The sequence below is a fragment of the Megascapheus bottae genome, chromosome 2, assembly GCF_031878675.1.
Source record: "Megascapheus bottae isolate mThoBot1 chromosome 2, mThoBot2.hap1, whole genome shotgun sequence".
NCBI classification, from domain to species: Eukaryota; Metazoa; Chordata; class Mammalia; order Rodentia; family Geomyidae; genus Megascapheus; species Megascapheus bottae.
This window is the reverse complement of record NC_143510.1, coordinates 84,006,426-84,028,677: the sequence shown is the minus strand read 5'-3', so window position 1 is coordinate 84,028,677 and position 22,252 is coordinate 84,006,426. Positions and strand designations below refer to the sequence as shown.

General features: G+C 41.6%; 1 protein-coding gene across 1 annotated transcript in view; it reads right to left on the bottom strand.

Moving 5' to 3' along the window:
- Positions 1-437, bottom strand: part of Txnrd1 (thioredoxin reductase 1) — a 93,559-nt gene extending 93,122 nt beyond the window's left edge. Inside the window, exon 1 of the mRNA XM_090328542.1 lies at positions 334-437. The gene's annotated coding sequence lies outside the window, so the exon portion shown is untranslated. The remainder of the gene's footprint in view (positions 1-333) is intronic.
- Positions 438-22,252: the final 21,815 nt, after the last annotated feature.

Sequence of the window (22,252 nt, the reverse complement as noted above, 5' to 3'; positions counted from 1 at the left end):
GGGGCTGGGGGGGAAGGGCGTCCAAGGGGGTGCCCGGCCCCGCCCCTAACGCCTCCTGTGGTGACATGGGTGACGTGGCTGTACTCCCCCTGGGGGCGCGTGCAGCCACAGTTCCTGGGTGTTGGTGGGCACGTCCTGGGGGGTCGGCCGTTGCCCCCTCTCGGAAAGCCGTCGGGGTTCGGTGGGCGCCCCTCGGCCAGGCCCTGTCCTCTCTGCGTTTTGAGGTGGGGAGAGGAGGGCGCCGAGCTGGGTGGGTCGCCAGACACGGAGGGCTTCAAGGCCTAGGGCTGAGCCTCCTACCGGGAGGCCCGCCGCGCCGGGCCTCGGTCGTACCTGACGAGGCTGGGTGCTCGCCCTGGAGATCCGGAACCAACAGCGGCTGTCGGGAGTGACCGGCGCTGTCTCCTTGCGTTTCCGCGCAACCCTTGGCGCCCGACGACCAGAGAGGGAGACGCTAAACGGAGGCCCTGGAGTGGAGCCTGCGCGCCCCCTGCCGGCCGCCGAGGGGCGGGGCGAGCGGTGGGCGGGGCGAGCGGTGGGCGGGGCGGGCGGTGGGCGGGGCGGGCGGTGGGCTTTCCCTGGGGCTCAGCCTCTGTCTATTTGCCAATTCGTGAAGTGGGTTACTACCCTCATCTTCATCATCATCATTACTATTATCATTGTGCCAGTGCTCAGCTTTCTTTGCTCAAGCACTCTATCACTTGAGCCACAGCTCTACTTCCGGCTACTGAGTAGTTCACTGAACTTTTCTGCTAGAATGGCTTCAAACTAGGACCTCATATCTCAGCCTCTTGAGTAGCTAGGATTACAGACTTGAGCCCAGCTAGCATCCAACTGTATTTTTCCCTTTCTTTCAATCTACAGAGTACCCAGCCCATGCCTTTCCTTTGTTCTAGGGTTTGAGGAGGTCTATAAAACAAGTTTCCAGCTTTTAAGGAACTTTCCAGTCAGCTGAGATGTAATGGGAGTGTCTGGTTGCCAGATGTGTGGCAGTGGTGTGGGCCTTTTGTTTTGATTTGAGTTTGTGGCTGCATCTCAGGGTCAGGAGGCTCTAATAAATACTAGGTGTTTATTTGCTTGCATATGGAAAGCAAGTGAAAAGCTCAACCAAAATTGTTCTTGTCAATGGGGCACAAAGCCAAAGTAGATGTTCATGATAACCTAATTCAGGGGTTTGGTGTCTATAAAATAGTAATGAACATAACTAAGTCATGACATTATAAAGAAAAATACTCCTCTCCTCTCTGTGTCAGCTAGGTGTGCATTCCTTTGTTCAGCTGGAATGTTTGTTTCAGAGATTTTTTTTTAACCAGTTGTTCAATTTATGCTAAGATCACCATTTTACCTTCAAAACACCAATGATATCATCTCTTTTTCTCTAGTTAAAGCACACATTCAACTGCAGTGGGGTCTTTTTCTGTTATGTAAACTATCAGGCAGAAACAGTAGAGAATCATGTACCTATGTGTGTCATCCTATTATCTATGGAATAGGACAAAAATTTCATGAGCATTTAAGCCAGACACCCCAGTAAGTCCTTTACCACAGTCATGTCTGAATAATATCCACAAGAGCCTAAGTACCAAGGACCATCATTATTGTACATATTTTACAGAAGAAAATTATGACAGTCCATAGCCTAATTATCCAAGATAACATTAAAAAAAAAGACAATAACCCCCCCCCAAAAAAAAACCCTGGTTGGGGCCGGGAGTTTGGCCTAGTGGTTAAAGTGCTTGCCTAGCATGCATGAAGACCCGGGTTCGGTTCCTCAGTACCACATACATACAAAAAAGCCGGAAGTGGTGCTGAGGCTCAAGTGGTAGAGCTCTAGCCTTGAGAAAGTCCAAGGACAGTGCTCAGGCCCTGAGCTCAAGCCCAGGACTGGCAAAAAAAAAAAAAAAAAAAAAAAAAAACCAACCTGGTTTTCCTTTCTTCCAAACTTCTTTTTTTGTTTGTTTGTATTTGAGATACTTGAATTCCAACTCATAGCCTTATGATTGCCAGGCAGTCACGCCACAACCCCCTGCTCATTTTTTCCTGGACTAACCTCAAATCACTAGTCCTCCAGATTTTGCTATCTGGAGTAGCTGGGATTGCAAGGCCTGGCTACTTCATTCAGCGCAAGCTTCTGTTCTTAACCTCTAACCTCTCATCATCCTAACACTGAAGTCTGCTAATCCCTGAGCATGAAAAGAATGCTTCTCTAAATTATTTTTTGAGCTTTAATTTAATTATACCTGAATTGTTTAAAGAGCATCAAAAGAGAGGACATTTCTATGCCACCCAATAATTATTCATTTTACTGGATCTGTCACAGCACTTGATTTCCTTGTCTTCTCTTTGGAACTAGCATTCCCAGATTTCCTCCTATTATGCTGCACATTACTTCCAGCCTTCTGGTGGCTGCCCAGTCTCCTGGCATTTCACACTGAAATGTACTAGGTCAAGGCACCAGTGGCTCATGCCTGAAATCCTAGATACTCAGGAGACTGAGATCTGAGGATAGCAGTTTGAAGCCAATCCAAGCAGGAAAGTCCATGAGACTCCAGGAAACTAATCAGAAAAAGGCTGGAATTGGTGCTGTGGCTCAAGTGCTGGAATACTAGCCTTGAACACAAAGAGACTCAGGGATAGATCCCAGGCCATGAGTTCAAGCCCCAAGACTTGGGCTGGCTTCCAATCATAAACCTCAAATCTCAACCTCCTGATTAGCTAGGATTACAGGTATGCTCTGCCAGCACCTGACAATGGTGTTTTTGTTATTATTATTATTTATTATTATTATTATTATTATTATCTGCCAGTCCTGGGACTTGAACTCAGGGCCTGAGCACTGTCCGTGGGCTTTCCCAAGGCCAGAGCCCTACCACTGGAGCCACAGCACAACTTCTGGCTTTTTCTATGTATGTGGTACTGAGGAATCGAACCTGGGGCTTCATGAATGCTTGGCAATCACTCTACCACTAGGCCATGCTTCTGTTCCCTGGTAAATGTTGTTTTACTTTTTAAATTTAATGTTACTGTTAGAGTAATGTACAGAAAGGATACAGTTACATTTATCAGGTGGTGGGTACATTGTTTTTATTAAAAGATTTTATTAACACTTATTTTTTAATATATTTTTATTGTAATTAATAGAAGGGTTACATTATATTCGCCAGATAGAAGGTGCATTAATTCACATACATTGATACCCTTTCTCATGTCTTGGTCCCCATTTCCCTCCCCCCACCTCCACCCCTCATCTTGTTTTCCCCCTTCCCTATCCAATTTCAAATAACCAAATACAAATATATCCAATATATCAGATAACAAAGTGAGATACTGTAACAATATGAGATAACCAAGGGACAGCAAAAGAGATGAGAGATAACATAGTACATTAAGGACAACAATCACTCATTATATGGCTTTTGTTTCAATATCCTGGTGGTCCTTTCATTTAGCGTCATACTATATGGCCTTATGTATCTAGGTTTTGCTCTATTGCAAATCTCTGCTATGAGAGCCCAATGTTTCTACTGATTATGACAAATGAGGGAAACCATTGAGCCTAAGTTCCTTTGAGTCTGGCTTACTTCACTTAATATGATTTTTTCCTAAGTCTTTCCATTTCCTTACAAATGGGGTGATGTCATTCTTTCTGACAGCAGCATAGAATTCCATTGTTAACACTGATATTTTATATCACATTTCAACTGTCAAGTTTAACAAATAAATATTCAAGAATGGAATCTTTATATGTAATCACTGGCACATAAATTTAAGAACAAAATTAAAATTAACTGAGATCTGAGGATCAAGGTTCAACGCCAGCCCAGGCACAAAAGGACCTGAGACTCTTATCTCCAGTTAACCTCTTGGAAACGGGAAATGGGGCTTGGCTCAAGGATAGGGTGGTAGCCTTGGACTGAAGAGCTCAGGGACAACACCCAGGCCGAGTTCAAGCCCCATGTCCCACAAAAAAAAATTAAAATTAAGCTGAGTCTTTGTGTATCGATCTATATAATATATCAATATGTCTATAGAGTATATATCCCATTATAGATTTAGATGTCTATATACTTATATTTATATCTCCAAGTTCATGTCAATGACCTTGAGTGTCTGAGTATTGAGTCATCACGCTTGTACTGTTTGGATGTAATATCCACATATTAAGGAGACCATGCGCCTTTTCTTCCTTTGGTCTTGGCTTATCTCATTCAACATCATTTGCTCTAGTTTCATCTACTTCCCAGCGAATGCCATTATGTAATCTTGTCTGTTGGCTATGTAGAATTCCGTTGTATATATGTATCACATTTTTTTTGTATCCATTCATCTGTAGTGGGGCATCTGGGTCATTTCCATTGCTTGTCTATTGTGAATAGTGCAGCGATGAACATGGCTGAGCAGGTGTCCTTATCATATCCCGGGTTAGGATACTCAGGGTAGATGCCCAGGAGTGGTATGGCTGTGTCATAGGAAAGGTCTATTTTTAATTCTTTGAGGAACCTCCTAACTGCCTTCCAGAGTGGCTGTACTAGTTGACATTCCCACCAGCAGTGCAGTAGGGTTCCTCTTTCTCCACATCCCTGCCAGCATTTGTCATTGTCTGAGTTCAGAATATTGGTCATTTTGACTGGGGTAAGGTGGTATCTCAGGGTTGTTTTATTTGCATTTCCTTTATGACCATGGATGATGGGCATTTTCTCATATATTTCTTTGCCATTTTTACCTCTTCCTCTGATAAGTCTCTCTTTAGTTCCCTTGCCCATTTAGCAACTGGTTTGTTGGGTTTGAGAAGTGGGGATTAGTTTCTTAGTTCTCTGTTGATGTTGGATATTAAGCATTTGTCTGATGTATTATTGGTAAATATCTTTTCCCAGTTGGTTGGGTGTCTTTCTACTTTAGTAGCTATGTCTTTGTCTGTGCATTAACTTTTTATTTTTAGGTAGTCCCATTTGTCCAGTCTCTCTCCACTCTGTTGTGACCCTGGGACTCTGTTCAGAATGTTTTTGCCTGTGCCTATGAGTTCCAATGTCTCTTCTACTCTATGGTGTAGCAGTTTCAGGTCCGACATTGAAGTTTTTGATCCATTTTGAGTTAATGTTTGTGCATGGCAACAGGCTGGGATCAATTTTTAGTTTTCTGCATGTGACTGTCCAGTTTTCCCACCACCAATAATTGAAGAGGCTGTGTTTATTCCACAGTTTATCTCTGGCTCCTTTGTCGAATATAAGTTGACTATAGGTATGTGATTTTATTTCTGGATCTTCTATTCTGTTCCCTTGATCTTCTGGTCTATTTTTGTGCCAATACCATGCTGTTTTGTTATTATGGCTTTATAATAGAGCTTGAAGTCTGGTATTGTAATACCATCTGCATTGCTCTTTTGCCTAGAATTGTTTTGGCTCTTCTAGGTCTTTTGTTGTTCCATATGAACCTTTCAATTACACTATTTCCATAAAGAATATCCTTGGGATTTTGATGGGGAATTGCTTTGAAATTGTATATCAATTTTGGCAGTATTGCCATTTTCACAATGTTGATTCTTCCTATCCATGAGCATGAGATGTTTTCCATTTGATTTTATTCATTAGGCTTTTATAGTTTTCATTAAATAATTCCTTTACATCCTTGGGTAGGTTAATTCCTAAATATTTTATTTTGGGGGAAACTATTACAAATGGGATCATTTTCTTGATTTGGCCTTCTGTTTGTGTATTGTTGGCATACAGAAAGGTTATTGATTTTTGAAGGTTGATTTTTGTATCCTGTCACTTTACCAAAGTGGCTTATTAGGTCTCAGAGTTTGGTAGTGGAGCTTATTGGATCACTCAGGTAGAAGATCATATCATCTGCAAGTAGGGATAATTTGATTTCTTTTTTCTCTGTGTGGATCCCTTTGATGTCCTCCTCTTGCCTTATTGCTCTGGCTAAGGGTTCCAGTACTATATTGAAGAAAAGTGGAGAGAGTGGGCATCCCTGTCTTGTTCCTGATTTTAAGGTAAATGGTTCTTGTTTTTCTCCATTTAGTATGATACTAGCTGTAGTTCTGTCATATATGGCTTTAATTATTTTAAAGACTATACCGCTTATCCCTATTTTCTCTAGTGTTTTCAACATGAATCGATGCTATATTATGTCAAATGCCTTCTCAGTATCCTGTGAAATTATCATATGATTCTTAACCTTAGCTCTATTAATATGATGTATTACATTAATTGATTTGCAAATGTTAAACTAGTCTTGCATTTGTGGGATGAAGCCTACTTGATCATAGTGTATAATTTTTTTTTTACTTTGTCTCTGGATTCTTTTGACTAGTATTTTGTTGAGAAGCTTTGCATTTGTGTTCATCAGAGAAGTTGGTCTGTAGTTCTCTTTTTCTGTTGGGTCCTTCCCTGCTTTGGTGTTGAGTGTGATATTGGCTTCATAGAATGAGTTTGGGATGGCTCCCTCTGCTTGTATTTCTTGGAAGAGTTTCAAGAGTATAGGTATTAACTCATCTTTAAAGGTCTCATAAAATTCTGTAGTGAAACCATCTGGGCCTGGGCTGTTGTTAGTTGTGTGTTTCTGATTGCTTCCGCTATTTCATTGTATGTAATTGGTTTGTTCAGTTGGCTTATCTTTTCTTGGTTCAATGTGGGCAGCCTGTGTTTATTTAAAAATCATCCATTTCTACTAAATTTTCCTGCTTCATGGAATATAAGCCCTGGAAGTACTTATTCATGGTGGTCTGGATTTTTTGAATGTCAGTTGTGATCGTTCCCATCCTGGTAAGTGTTTTTTAGGGCGTTGAGTTGTGGGGCTTGAACTCAGGGCTTGGATGCTATCCCTCAGCTCTTTTGCTCAAAGCTAGTGCTCTACCATTTTGAGACACAGCACCATTCCTGTTTTCTGGTAATGATAGTCTCATGGGAACTTTTCTGTCCCAGCTGGCTTCAAATTGCAATCCTTAGGTCTCAGCCTCCTGAGTAGCTAAGATTATAATCTCAGTGTGAGTCACCAACAAATGGCTTAATACAGTCTTGAACAAGTGGTGTGGACCTGTCATTTCAGGTCAAGTCTGAAGATGAGTCTTCAGGTGAAAGAGGAGAGGTAAAGGCAGGCAGCAGATGAGACTTCTGGCAGCAAATTATACCATCCTTCCAGAGGAAGCTCTTTAACACAACACAGGAACTTTGCCTGGGCAGATGATGACAGAGGGGCCAGGAAGAGGGACCTTGGAGCGGGTTGTAAAACACCTTGAACCTCATGCCAAATATTTAAATTGATCTTATCTTAGTTTTTAGGGAGTATGGGAATCTTCTAAAAGATTTCAAATGATTTTACAAACCTTTGATGATACTATCTCTGGCTGCTGACCAAAAAGTAGAGTGGGACAGAGCAAGAGGCTAAGAAGAGCCCAGTTACGAGTGAGAATTTTGACAAACATCAAGGCACTAAGGCAGTGGCAGGAGAGTGGGTGGGATCCTGGAGACGCAGCTCAAAAAAAAAATAGTTGGGATTTGGCCTCCTAAAACAGTTCTACGAAGAACTGATGATCAGAAGATTTATAGAGTGACAGGAGCTTGAAATAAGCAGCTACTGACCTCCCTTGGCAAAGCGCAGAGGCAACAACCCACCCACTAGGCAGTTTGATTCCCCGGACCCAAGAGGCTAGGCAGGAGGTACTCCTTGAAGAAGCACAGCCTTTCTCTTCCTTCTTTCTTTCCTTCCTTCCTTCCTTCCTTCCTTCCTTCCTTCCTTCCTTCCTTCCTTCCTTCCTCTCTCTCTCTCTCTCTCTCTCTCTCTCTCTCTCTCTCTCTCTCTCTCTCTCTCTCTCTCTCTCTCTCTCTCCCCCCCCCCTTCTCTCTCCCTTTCCCCTCTCTTTTTCTTCTATTTCTATGGCTTGAACTCTGAACATCCGTGCTCAAAGCCACAGCTCCATTTCTGGCTTTTTGTAATTAATTGGAGATAAGAATGACAATGGCCAGGCATGGTGGCTCACGCCTGTAATCATAACTACTCAGGAGGCTGAGATCTGAGAATCAAGGTTCAAAGCCAGTCTGGCCACAAAAGGACCTGAGACTCTTGTTTCCAATTAACCTCTAGAAAACGGGAAGTGGGGCTTGGCTTAAGGGTAGGGTGGTAGCCTTGAACTAAAGAGTTCAGGGACAGTGCCCAGGCCCAGGGTAGGGCAGCAGTCTTGAGCTGAAGAGCCCAGGTCTAGTTCAAGCCCCATGACCCACCGAAGGAGAAGAAGAAGAAGAAGAAGAAGAAGAAGAAGAAGAAGAAGAAGAAGAAGAAGAAGAAGAAGAGGAGGAGGAGGAGGAGGAGGAAGAGGAGGAGGAGGAGGAGGAGGAAGAAGAACAAGAAGAAGAAGAACAAGAAGAAGAAGAACAAGAAGAAGAACAAGAAAAGGAAGAAGGGCAAATTTTCTGCCCTTTGAACAGTGATCCTCAGATCTTAGCCTCCAGAGTTGTTAGGGTTTTACAAGCATGAGCTAACCATGCCTGGCTAAGCACAGCACTTTTTCATTTTCATCTCAACAAATCTGCCAAGTCCTGTCCTGGATGGTCAGTGGAATGAGAGGGAAGAGAAATGAGCATTTAGCATCCATTAGTTCTTCCATACTGCTGCTGTCTGTACTGAGCATTGAGGGGAACAGACAGCAAAGCCATGGCTGTCTCCCTGAAATTGATTAATTTAAGGGCAATTAATACAGTGACCAGGAGTAATAGGGTAGAGAGATGGGGCAGGCACTATGAGGTTGGGCTGTGGGAGGACTGTCATATCATTTTTCATCCAGAAAAGCATTTTTCTTCTTCTTCCTCTTCCTCTTCTTCTTCTTCTTCTTCTTCTTCTTCTTCTTCTTCTTCTTCTTCTTCTTCTTCTTCTTCTTCATCTTCTTCTTCCTCCTCCTCCTCGTCATCGTCTTCTTCCTCTCTGGTCCTGGGGCTGACACTCAGGGCCAGAGCACTGTCCCTGAGCCTCTTCATGTGCACGACTAATGACTAGTGCTCTACTAATAAGCAGCTGTAGCACTTGCAGGTTTTTCTGAGTAGTTCATTGGAGATGAGGCCACAGACTTTCTTTCCCAGACTGGCTTCAAACCATGATCCTCAGCCTGCTGAGCAGCTAAGATTGCAATCATTAGCCACCGGTGTCCAATTTGAGAAAGCATTTTTTTTCTAGCCAACTTTATATCATTAAATTCTATCCAATACATCTCTGCAACTAGCCTTATAGCTTTAAAACTCCCCAAATGAAATCCAATAATTAATTGTAATTCTACATGTACACAGTATCCTTAGGAGACTTCTTTTTCCAGTTATTCTTCCTCCCACTCTCTTTTCCTCCCTCCCTCCCTTCTTCTCTCCCTCCCTCCCTTCTTCTCTCCCTCCCTCCTTCCCTCCCTCCAACCTGATGTCTTCTAACAGGATCTCAAATGTGCACCTCAGGCTGGCTCAGAAGCTTCTTCCTTCTGCCTCCTCCAAACTTCTGGTGTTATAGGCATGTACCACCATGTCTAACTTTTTCCATTTTCAAAGTGGTATTAAGGTAGTAGAGTTAGATTGAAATTAAAGTGGTTAAGAGCCAAGATTACATGTAATTATAGAGATAAATAGAGCCAAACTGATCATTTTTAAGCTAACCACATAATCTCACAATCAGACTTTGTATTCTACCAGGAAATACCTTGTTCTCTCATGATTTTAACCAATAAAAATATTCAAGAGGAAATGAATAAGCAATTTATTCATTTTGCAAAAAAGAATCATGACTTAATGTGCTAACTGAAACGTATCTACAGCTAAGAATTTATTTTCTAGAAGAAAAGAAAAACCCTATATTTCTTTAATATTTTCTATAGTTTCTTTTACAACTTTCCCCCAACTTTTTAATAATAAAGACTTAAAGATAATTTGCTTCTCCAGGACTACCAACTATATATAATAAAGATGAAATAAAATACTGTTTTTACACCATGCCCTGCACTTTTAACTTCCATAGCTGAAATAATAGCTTTTATTACACTAGTAACATATGCTCTTAAAAATCCAATGGGACTGGGAGTGTTGCCTAGTGGTAGAGTGCTTACGTAGCATGCATGCACAAAGTCCTGGGTTTGATCCTTCAGTTCCACATACACAGAAAAAGCCAGAAGTGGTAGTGTTGCTCAAGTGTTAGAGCACAGCCTTGAGCTGAGGAACTCAGGGACAATGACCATGCCCAGAGTTCAAGCCTTACAACCTACAACAACAACAACAAATCCAATGTATATACATACCTCTAAACTATAGCAGAATTCCAGTTGCCTATGCTTGTAATTCTAGCTACTTAGGAGGTTAAGATCTGGGGATCAGGGTTCAAAGCTATCCTGAGCAGGAAAAAAATTCTATGAGATGGTTATCTCCAATTAACCACTGAATGATAGAGAACCAGACTTGAGTGAAAAAGCTAAGCAAGAGTACGAGGCCCTGAATTCAAACCCCAGTAGTGTCACAAAATAAAACAAAATGAAAATGAAAATGAACCATACAACCTTATGGGTGGGAATGAGACACTGTCCAAAAATAAAAGTATTGTTAACTTATATAACTGTAACCCCTTTGTATGTGACCTTTATAATATGAAGAAATGTTTAATGAAAAAAGCCTCCAAACCATAGATAAATATTCATATTAAAAAGGTCCCTATTCTCAATGTACCAAGCCATTCTGGATCTCAACAAACATTCATTCTCTACTTCCTTTTCTCTAACAGAACCCAAGGGTTTTGTTGTGGTGGTAGTTGTTTATCTGGCTGTTGTGATTTCACTTTCCTATCCTCCCCTATGCAAGCCACCACTGGGCGGAGAGGAGGAAGTAGACACTGGTCTGAAGGCATGATCTAACTGCCTTTAAGTCAGTCATAGTGATCTTGGTTCTCCTTGCTAGAGATGGCTTAAACAAAGACATGGAATCATGCAGGAAATCAACTGGGGCACTTATGCCCTGTTACTCAGCAGGTAAAGATGGGAAGGTCACCAGCTAGAAGGAAGGCAAAGGTAGGTGGGGTATAAACACAAAATCCCATCAATGAATTAAAAAAAGGGCAGCAAAAGGGGGGCCGTGAGTGCCATGAGTGTCCCATCAGAGTGCTGGCTGCAAGAACCATCATTGACAGACAGCTCTGCAGAGTCTAAGGTCCCCTAGAAGCTGCTTCTTGCTACAAGTTGCCACTCATTTCTGAGAATCATGGGATTCCTTCACAACAATGGCCTCCTGTAAGTTTAACCTAGCGTTCATTTATCTTGCTGTCCCCAACAAACAATGCACCTCCTTCCTAATTAGTTCATGTGGATCTTCTGCAGTCTTTTTCATGACTGTGTAGCACTCTGTGTAGAGATGTGCTCCCATCCCTGAGCCTCCATCCGTGGTATTTATGCTGTTCCCTTTCTCTGCCTCAAAAGATGTAGGGAAAGCAATGGGAAGCCTCTTCATCCTTAGATGCTAAAGTACTTGTTCTTTCACTTCATATCCCCCAAGTAGGGCTACTTTTTGTAGTGGGACTTTTCTTGGTAGTACTAAGATTTGAACTCAGGACCTTCCACTTGTTAGGTCAGTGCTCTATCACTTAAACCACACCCCTAACCCTTTTTACTTGGTGTGTGTGTGTGTGATGGCACTGGGGCTTGAACTTGGAGCCTGAGAGCTGTCTATGAGGTCTTTTGCTCTAAGCTAGTGCTCTACTACTTGAGCCTCTGCTCCACCTCTGGCTTTTTGTTGCTAATTGGAGATAAGAGTCTCTTGGACTTTTCTTGCCTGGGCTGGCTTTGAACTGTGATCCCCGGATCTCAGTTTCCTGTGTCGCAGGACTGCAGGCATGAGTGACTGATACCTGGAAGTTAGGTCATTGGGGTATGTCTTTGAAAGGGATAGTGGAACCCCTGCTAATTTCTTTCTTTCTCTTCACTTCCTGGTCACCAAGAGGTGAGTGAGTGAGTTTCCTCTGCCATATGCTAGATCCCTCTTCAAATTTCTACCACCTCCTACTAGCACCATACCATAATATATTCATGGCCTTGTAAAAGGCTATAGATCCTTTGGGGAAAACTGGATTAAAAAAAAGACTATCAATTCTCAGCAATGTATTTTTAAACAGGTTTTAGCCTTCCTTTCATTTAAGGAGTTCATGACCTAGGGAAAAACTAATCAAGGGCCAAGACTCCATGATTTTTATGATTCCACTTAGACTTTTGCTCACCTAGAAGTTCCCGCTTATGCCAATCAAGTGATAATTTAAGTAGGCATCCTTACCTTCTAGGAATGTACACTTAGCCAATGCTAAAGTGGTTGATGCCAACCTGACTATTCTGATTCCTTTGTCTGCTATCTCCTAGGGCTTGAACTCAGGGGTCTGGACACTGTCCCTGAGCTTCTTTTGATCAGGGCTAGCACTCTACCATTTGAGCCTCAGTGCCATTTCCGGCCTTTTCTGTTTATATGGCATTGAAAACTCAAACCCAAGGCTTCATGCATGCTAAGCAAGCACTCTACCACTAAACCACATTACCACCCTTGTCTACTGTCTTTTTCTTTTTCTTTTTTCTTTTTCTTTTGCTAGTCCTGGGGCTTGAATTCATGGCCTGAGCACTGTCCTTGGACATTCTCAAGGCCTAGTGCTCTACCACTTGAGCCATAGCACCACTTTCAGCTTTTTCTATGTATGTGGTGCCAAGGAATCGAACCTGGGTCTTCGTGCATAATAGGAAAGCTCTAGGCCAAACTCCTGTCTACTATCTTTTTTATTTTTGCCAGTCCTGGGCCTTGAACTCAGGGCCTGAGCACTGTCCTTGGACTTTCTCAAGGCTAGCACTCTACCACTTGAGCCACAGCACCACTTCCAGCTTTTTTCTATGTATGCGGTACTGAGGAATTGAACCTCAGTCTTTGTGCATGCTAGGCAAGCACTCTACCAATAAGCCAAACTCTCGGCCCCCTGTCTACTGTCTTTAAGAGATCTGTACCCACCTTGCTTTTGGCAGTTACATGTGTCCACTTAGTAGAGATCTAATTATTCTTGTTCCATTAACTTTCAACTATAATGAGTCAGACTTAGAAAAGAGAGAGTAGCTATTTCATGGAAGACAAACTTTCTCAGAGAGACCTGATGGTGGAGTATCACCTGAGATTATATGTATAAAAGGAAACGTAAAAGCTGCTTTGGCCAGAAATCTGGACATCATGCCTCTTCTATGCATCTGTGATCTTTGTTCTGAACCCTTCCAAGCTGACCCATGCATAAACTTAAATCTAGTCCTCAAAATAACTAGAGTAAATGTAACCCCACCTTATGGAACTAATGCATGCTCATATAAAAAGAGAAAATGATTTTTTTAATAACTAAAGCAAAAAGGTTCAAGTGGTGTAATTGGAATGTCTACTTGCCAAGAAGGAGGCCCTGAATATCAATATAGCTTCTGGCACCACAAAGACAAAAGAAATAAATGAACTGTTTCCTGATACTGCAAGCAAAATGAAAAGGCTATATTTGACTTGTTAGTATAACTACATTCAGAAGAAATAATTAAACCAAAATAAGAGCAGATAACTCACTTTGGGGACCCACTCATTTTGTGTGTGCATGTGCATGTGTATGTGTGTGTGTGTGTGTGTGTGTGTGTGTGTGTTTGTGCACTTGCACATGGCATGTGTGCCAGTACTGGGGGTTTGAACTTAGGGCTTCACACATTGGCTTTTTCACTCAAGGCTGGCATTCTACCATTTTAGCCACATCTCCATTTCCAGCTTTTTTCTGGTTAATTGGAGATTAGAGCCTTATGGACTTTTCTGCTTGGGCTGGCTTTGACTCGCAATCCTCAGATCTCAGCCTCTTGAATAACTAGGATTCCAAGCGTGGGCCACTCATGCCTGGCCTACTTTAAAAATATTTTGAAAACTAGTAAACAAAAGGAAAGACTCAAGCACTTACCCTACCTTTTCCATGGAAATTATACTTTAGGGTAACCAATTGATTGATGAAGATGAAAGAAAACCACATTTCTATACTCAAAACTAGAAAAGGCAAGTGATGATGCCAAGTCTTGGATCAAGGATAAAGATTCATTTGGAAAGCTGCAACCTAACCAAAGAAGAGGAGAGGCTAGGATCAACAAAAACCACCTTTGGACATTCAGGTATGCAAAGCAGCTTTGTAAAGAAGGAAAACAAGAGGAAGGGAAGCCATTCACAGGAAAGAATGAATAATGGCTGGAGACTTCTATGTGCCTCCTAGTGGCCAGAAAAGGGATATTGTCTGAGATACTCTTGCTATTTCCAGCCTTGAAGAGGATAGGAGAGAGAGTAGGTTAAATTCAGGTCAATAAACCTTATATTATGGCCCTGAACTAAGCATTTTTTAGATAATTAATGTGTCTGCATGCAGAGTTAAGCAGAAGTTGTGCCTAAAGGTGAAAGAGTACACATGCCAAGCGTGTTCCTCTCATTCATCACACATCGTGCAGCCTCAAATGAAGAGTGCTCTTGCCTGAAGCAATCTGGAAGAGCCTGACGGGTTACCTAGGCGACTGCTATGTTATCATCACAACCCACATGTCAGAGGTGTTATCTAGAGCAGAGCTAGTGGGAGACTCATAATATATTGCCCAACTTCATGATATCCCAAACTAGCAGTTTTAAAGTGAACAAGCGATGCGAAAGGGCTTATTTAGGTTTTCACTGAGTTGCAAGATGAAATTTCTTTTCATATAATTAGAAAATGTTCATTGTAGTCCAAATTTCTCTTCAGACTAATTTTATTATCAGAGTGATATACAGTGGAGTTACAGTGGCATACGTAAGGTAATGGGTACGTTTCTTGTCAAATATTGTTTACTCCTCCCTCCTTTGTAGTCTAACTAAAGTGTTGGACTACATGGATCCTAAAACTGACTGCAGATGGAAGTGTCTCTGAAGAAACTCCTAAACTATCTGCTCTGATTAAGTGTCTAGATTATTCTTCCAGCCCTCAGGAAATATACAGGAATGAATGGCATGATAAAGAACCCTATGAATACAAATTAGCAAAAATCTAGGCTATGGTAAACACCACAGCCATAAACCATAAACTATATGGTTTATTTAATGAGAAAAAATGTAAATAAGAAGAAAATGACATAAGGTTGGAGGTATGGTTCAAGTGGTAAAGCACTTGCCTCATAAGTACAGGTCCCAGAATTCAAATCCCTATACTGCCAAAAGGAAGAAAGAGACAGGAAAAGAAAATACTAGAGATCAAATGATATTTAACACAGCATCCATTCCTAACATAAATAGAAGCTACCTGGAACCTGACTCAAACTAAAAGAAAAGACAGGGCTGGGAGTTTGGCCTAGTGGTAGAGTGCTTACCTCGCATGCACGAAGACCCGGGTTCAATTCCTCCGTACCCCACATACATAGCAAAAAGCCGGAAGTGGTGCTGAGGCTCAAGTGGTAGAGTGCTAGCCTTGAGAAAGTCCAAGGACAGTGTTCAAACCCTGAGCCCAAGCCCAGGACTGGCAAAAAAAAAAAAAAGTCAAGAAAAGAAAAGCACGGCTATGGGGCCGGGAGTTTGGCCTAGTGGTTAAAGTGCTTGCCTAGCATGCATGAAGACCCGGGTTCGATTCCTCAGTACCACATACATAGAAAAAAGCTGGAAGTGGTGCTGAGGCTCAAGTGGTAGAGCTCTAGCCTTGAGAAAGTCCAAGGACAGTGCTCAGGCCCTGAGCTCAAGCCCATGACTGGCAAAAAAAAAAAAAAAAAAAAGAAAAAAAAAAGAAAAGCACGGCTAACATTACTACTAACATTAGTTACATTTAACATATGGTATTGTTGCATAGGTTGAAGACATTCAAGATCAGGAATTTTGAAAAACCTTCTGGAAGTCCTCAGTAAATAGTGAAGCTAGGCTCTGAACACAGGAGACTGACATCCCAATTCATAATCTTCTCTACTATGCTCAATGGGAGACTATCTGTATACCTCCTTGATTACACTGTTAATATAAGCTAACATGATGTGATACTTTCCATACATTTACTTTTCTGTACATTTACTTAAGACATAGGGACACAATACTTTGTGTCAAGGTCCCAAATACTTTTATAGGCTCTAAATATTTCACAAGTCCTATTCTACCGGCTTCTCCAGCAGTGAGAACCATAGCAGAAAACTGAGCATTCTTAGCGAATGCTTTAGCTCCATTCTCTTTGTCTGTACTCTCTTTTTCTGAAAGTGCTTGGTCCTTCCCATGCCCTGCAGGTCTCCTGAGTATGTAAACTTGAAAGATCTGTGATACTTGTGTGCTTACAACAGTCCTAGGACTTGAACTTAGTACCAGGGCACTGTCCCTGTGCTTTTTTGTTGGCTCAAGGTTAGTACTCTACCACTGAACTACAACTCCACCTCTGGCTTTGTGTGGTTAATTGGAGATATATCTCACAGATTTTCTTGCTCAGGCTGGCTCTGGATCTTGATCCTCAAATCTCAGCCTCCTGTGTTGCTTAGGATAATGGGCATGAGCCACCAGTGCCCAGCTGTATTGCTTAATTTTAATGTGTCAATTCAATAGGCCTAAGGGATGCCAGGATAGCTGGTGAATGGATAGGAATGAGGGTGTTTCTGGAATTGAATCAGCAGACTGAATTAAGACCAGCTGCCTTCACACTGTGCAGGAGCATCAGCCCATCCATGGAGGCCTAGACAGGACAAAAAAGTTAAGGAAAGACCAAATTCTTGCTCTTCGGTCTTGAGCTAGAATTTCCATCCTTTCCTTTCCTGATTTTGTAGTTCCTGGACCTTTTGACTCGAAATGAATTATACTATTGAATTGCCTAGTTCCCCAGCTTGCTGATGGCATATTATGGGTTTGTTGGCCTCCGGTAATTGTGAAACAGTTTCCACAACAAATCTCCTTAAATGTCTCTCAGTATATCCTATTGTTTCTGATGCCTTGAAGATACAGAGTAACTGATTGTAGTCTCTCACCTGCCTTCTGCAGTCTATTCAAAGTACACCCTGGTCCATGTGGACTCTTGATTCTCCTTTGAAGACTGAGACCAGATTGCCCTTAGGAAATATCGCTTGGGTTTCTCAGTGTCCCCCACTTCCGAGGTAACAACAGGCCATACTTTGGCCAGAATTGATAAGACCTGGATGAGGGCAATTCCTCTCAAATCGAATTTACCTCAAACATTCTTCCTAACGTGTACTTTATTGATTTGATCTATGCCCTCGGGACTTTGAAAGGTTCTATCGAATGGCATTCCCGGATCTAGCTTCTGTGTGGTAACCAGCTGGGTATGTCAATGGCTTAGCTAATAGGTGATAGAAAAAAAAAGCGAAAACAGACCCTTATACAATCAGTCTATAAATTCCTTCAGTGATATAATGCGGAGAGGTTATATGGTGATTCTGCAATCTCTCAGCTCCTTGGTAATCTTATTGAAAGTCTTATTTTCCATGTGAAGTGACTCTTCACTTTTTTTTTTTTTCTGGTGGAGTCTTGGGGATGAACTCAGGGCCTGAGCACTATCCCTAAGCTTTCTTGCTCAAGGCTAATCCTACCAGTTGAGCCACAGATACAATTCTGGCTTTTTGATGACTAGTTGGAGATTAAAAAAAAAAGTTTCATAGACTTTCCTGTCCAAGCTGACTTCAAACCACAATCTTCAAATCTCAGCTTCCTGACTAGATAGAATTGCAAACATGAGCCACTAGTACCTGGCTTTTGCATTATATTTAATATCATTTACCCCCTCAACATTTTCAGGAAGGAAGGAAAGAAGGGACAGAGTATAATTTGCCCTGGTCTTTTACCTAGTTGAAAAGTCTGTTAGCCATGAACTCTCCCTAAAGATAATTAGAAACACAGGATAAGCAGGTATTCAAAGACTAATTTACTAGTATATTTTATAGTGTACTAAGAAATTAAGTGATAAGCCTAGAGTGACTCAATTATCAAAAGGGCAGACTTTGAACTTCTAAATCAATGTTTTCCTCTCGAACACATGTTTGAAAAATCTTGACTGGTAGAAAGCCTGATGGATTCTAGGTTTTCAGTCTTAGATACAAGCATATTGTCAGCTACATCCTTCCTCAGTTTAATCACAGAACTACTTACTGAATTGCTTTTATTAGTTTCTACTTTACTTCTATGTCCCTAGAGGTCTCTGGAATTCAAGAACCAATTTATTTAATCCTATCCAGTACAGGAAAATTATAGATGGCTCAAGGTAAATAAGACTCAGAACATAAATATGGTCTGACATTAATGGAAAAGAAAAAATAAAGTCATACTGTATTTTAGCTTATGAATATTGATATGTCTATTTGCATTCTAATTAAGAGGGCTGGTACACAAATGAAGTTTTCTACAGATGTGAGTACACTGGGCACAGGAATCACAATAGTGATCAGATCAGTATCAATATGAAACACCTTTAAGTAACCCTTACATCAAGGAAATAACTAGGAAATGAGAAATTATTTTTTTTTGTCAGTTGTGGGACTTGAACTCTGGGTCTGCGCACTGTCACTGAGCTCTTCAGCTCAAGGCTACTGCCCTACCTCTTGAGCCACAGGACCACTTCTCATTTTCTGGTGGTTAATTGGAGATAAGAGTCCCACAAACTTTTTAGTACCTGGGCTGGCTTTGAACCATGATCCTCAGATCTCAGCCTCCTGAGCCACTGCACCTGGTGAGAAATTATTTTTAATGGGAAGAAAATTAAAAATGTTGGGGCCTGGAGTTTGGCCTAGTGGTAGAGTGCTTGCCTAGCATGCACGAAGACCCGGGTTCAATTCCTCGGTACCACATACATAGAAAAAAGCTGGAAGTGGTGCTGAGGCTCAAGTGGTAGAGCTCTAGCCTTGAGAAAGTCCAAGGACAGGGTTCATGCCCTGAGCTCAAGCCCAGGACTGGCAAAAAAAAAAAAAAAAAGAAAAAAAAAAGAGACCGGAAATATGGCCTAGTGGTAGAGTGCTTGCCTAGCATGCACAAAGACCCAGGTTTGATTCCCTGGTACCACAAACATAGAAAAAGCTGGAAGTGGTCCTGTGGCTCAAGTGGTAGAGCCCTGGCCTTGAGAAAACCCAACGACAGTGCTCAGGCCCTGAGTTCAAGCCCCAGGACTGGCACAAAAGGAAGAAAGAAAGAAAGAAAGAAAGAAAGAAAGAAAGAAAGAAAGAAAGAAAGAAAGAAGAAAGAAAGAGAAAATAATCCAGGCACAGTGGCTCATGCTTGCAATTCTAGCTATTTGGGAGGCTGAGAATACAGGGATTGCAGTTAAAGGCCAATAAGAGTATCCCATCTCTCATCTTTCTAGTGCTGTTCTAGTTACGGAAGGTCTTCCTAGCACATGAAGATACAGGACCCTGTGGATCCTATATCCATGTAAAAAGATCAGACCAGTTGCATTGACAGTTTTCATTAGAATTGCCAGAAATTCAAGTTCATGATTTACCACCTGTAACAGTTATGAAATCAAGTATTCTCACCCTGAGCAGAGAACAGTCTCACACAGTGTCTTGAATACTGAAATCCACATATTTGTCAACCAAACCCCACCCTGCCAATCTATATACCATCACGTCATCTTAACAAAGCTATGATAACACATCAGCTGAAAGTATATAGGAGGGTGGACAAGTACAAAAGTGCTATTCACTAGATACTATGTTGAAAATGAACTACACAACCTGTGAGTGGGAACTGGGGGGAAAAGCTGGGAAACAGGAAGGAGGGGTAACATCATCCAAAAAGAAATGTACTTGGGCCGGGTGTTTGGCCTAGTGGTTAAAGTGCTTGCCTAGCATGCATGAAGACCCGGGTTCGATTCCTTGGTACCACATACATAGAAAAAAGCCGGAAGTGGTGCTGAGGCTCAAGTGATAGAGCTCTAGCCTTGAGAAAAGTCCAAGGACAGTGCTCAGGCCCTGAGCCCAAGCACAAGACTGGCAAAAAAAAAAAAAAAGAAATGTACTCATTACTTGACTTATGAAACTGTAACACCTCTTTAAAACAACTTAAAATTAAGGAAGGATTGCCTGCTGTGGCTCAAGGGGTAGGGCGATAGCCCCGAGCTGAAGAGCTCAAGGACAATTCCTAGGCCCAGAATTCAAGCCCCAGAACTGACAAAAAAATTAAATTAAAAATGAAAAAGTATATAGGAGATTGAAATCTCAATAAATTCTAGACCCAGACACATAAATCCCAGTAAGACATCACAAAATTTATGAATAGACAAAACAACATGTCTCCCTCAAAAAAATAAGATTGCCACTATAAAGACTTAAGTGAGAGTGAAGAGGAAGAAAGTCCCAACAATAATCTCAATAAAAGAGTGACAAGATTGTAATGACATTAAGAAACATGTTCCAGCCTGTTGCCATGCATAAACATTAACTCAAAATGGATCAAAAACCTCAATGTCAGACCTGAAACCCTGAAAACTGCTACACCATAGAGTAGGAGAGACATTGGAACTCATAGGCACAGGCAAAAACATTCTGAACAGAGTCCCAGGGTCACAACAGAGTGGAGAGAGACCGGACAAATGGGACTACCTAAAAATAAAAGTTAATGCACAGACAAAGACATAGCTATTAAGTAGAAAGACACCCAACCAACTGGGAAAAGATATTTACCAATAATACATCAGACAAATGCTTAATATCCAACATCAACAGAGAACTAAGAAACCAATCCCCACTTCCCAAACCCAACAAACCAGTTGCTAAATGGGCAAGGGAACTAAAGAGAGACTTATCAGAGGAAGAGGTAAAAATGGCAAAGAAACATATGAGAAAATGCCCATCATCCATGGTCATAAAGGAAATGCAAATAAAAACAACCCTAAGATACCATCTACCCCAATCAGAATGGCCAATATTCTGAACTCAGACAATGACAAATGCTGGCAGGGATGTGGAGAAAGAGGAACCCTACTGCACTGCTGGTGGGAATGTCAACTAGTACAGCCACTCTGGAAGGCAGTTAGGAGGTTTCTCAAAGAATTAAAAATAGACCTTTCCTATGACCCAGCCATACCACTCCTGGGCATCTACCCTGAGTATCCTAACCCGGGATATGATAAGGACACCTGCTCAGCCATGTTCATTGCTGCACTATTCACAATAGACAAGCAATGGAAATGACCCAGATGCCCCACTACAGATGAATGGATACAAAAAAAATGTGATACATATATACAACGGAATTCTACATAGCCACCAGACAAGATAACATAATGGCATTCGCTGGGAAGTAGATGAAACTAGAGCAAATGATGTTGAATGAGATAAGCCAAGACCAAAGGAAGAAAAGGTGCATGGTCTCCTTAATATGTGGATATTAAATCCAAACAGTATAAGCGTGATGACTCAATACTCAGATACTCAAGGTCATTGACATGAACTTGGAGATATAAATATAAGTATATAGACATCTAAATCTATAATGGGATATATACTCTATAGACATATTGATATATTATATAGATCGATACACAAAGACTCAGCTTAATTTTAATTTTTTTTTGTGGGTCATGGGGCTTGAACTCGGCCTGGGTGTTGTCCCTGAGCTCTTCAGTCCAAGGCTACCACCCTACCTTTGAGCCAAGCCCCATTTCCCATTTTCAAGAGATTTTCAAGAGATAAGAATCTGAGTTCTACAAAAGTGCGTGGGCTGGCGTTGAACCTTGATCCTCAGATCTCAGTTAATTTTAATTTTGTTCTTAAATTTATGTGCCATTGATTGCATATAGAGATTCCATTCTTGAATACTTGTTCGTTAAACATGACATTTGAAATATGCTGTAAAAATCAGTGTTAATAAAAATTAAAAAAAAAACAACAGATGTTTTGGGCTGGGAGTGGAGCCTAGTGGTAGAGTGTTCTCCTAGCACACATGAAGCCCTGGGTTCAATTCCTCGGTACCACATATTCAGAAAAGCCAGAACGGTACTGTGGCTCAAGTGGCAGAGTGCCAGCCTTGAGCAAAAAAGTGCTAAGGGGGCCAGGAGTTTGGGCTAGTATTAGAATGCTTGCCTAGCATGCACAAAGACCAGGGTTCAATTCCTTGGTACCACATACATTAAAAAGCCGGAAGTGGTGCTGGGGCTCAAGTGGTAGTGTGCTAGCTTTGAGGAAAGCCCAAGGATAGTGCTCTGGTCCTGAGTTCCAGGCCCAGGACTGGCAAATAAATAAATAAAAAAAAAAACAGATGCTTTGAACAAAATTTAAGAAAGTTCAAAC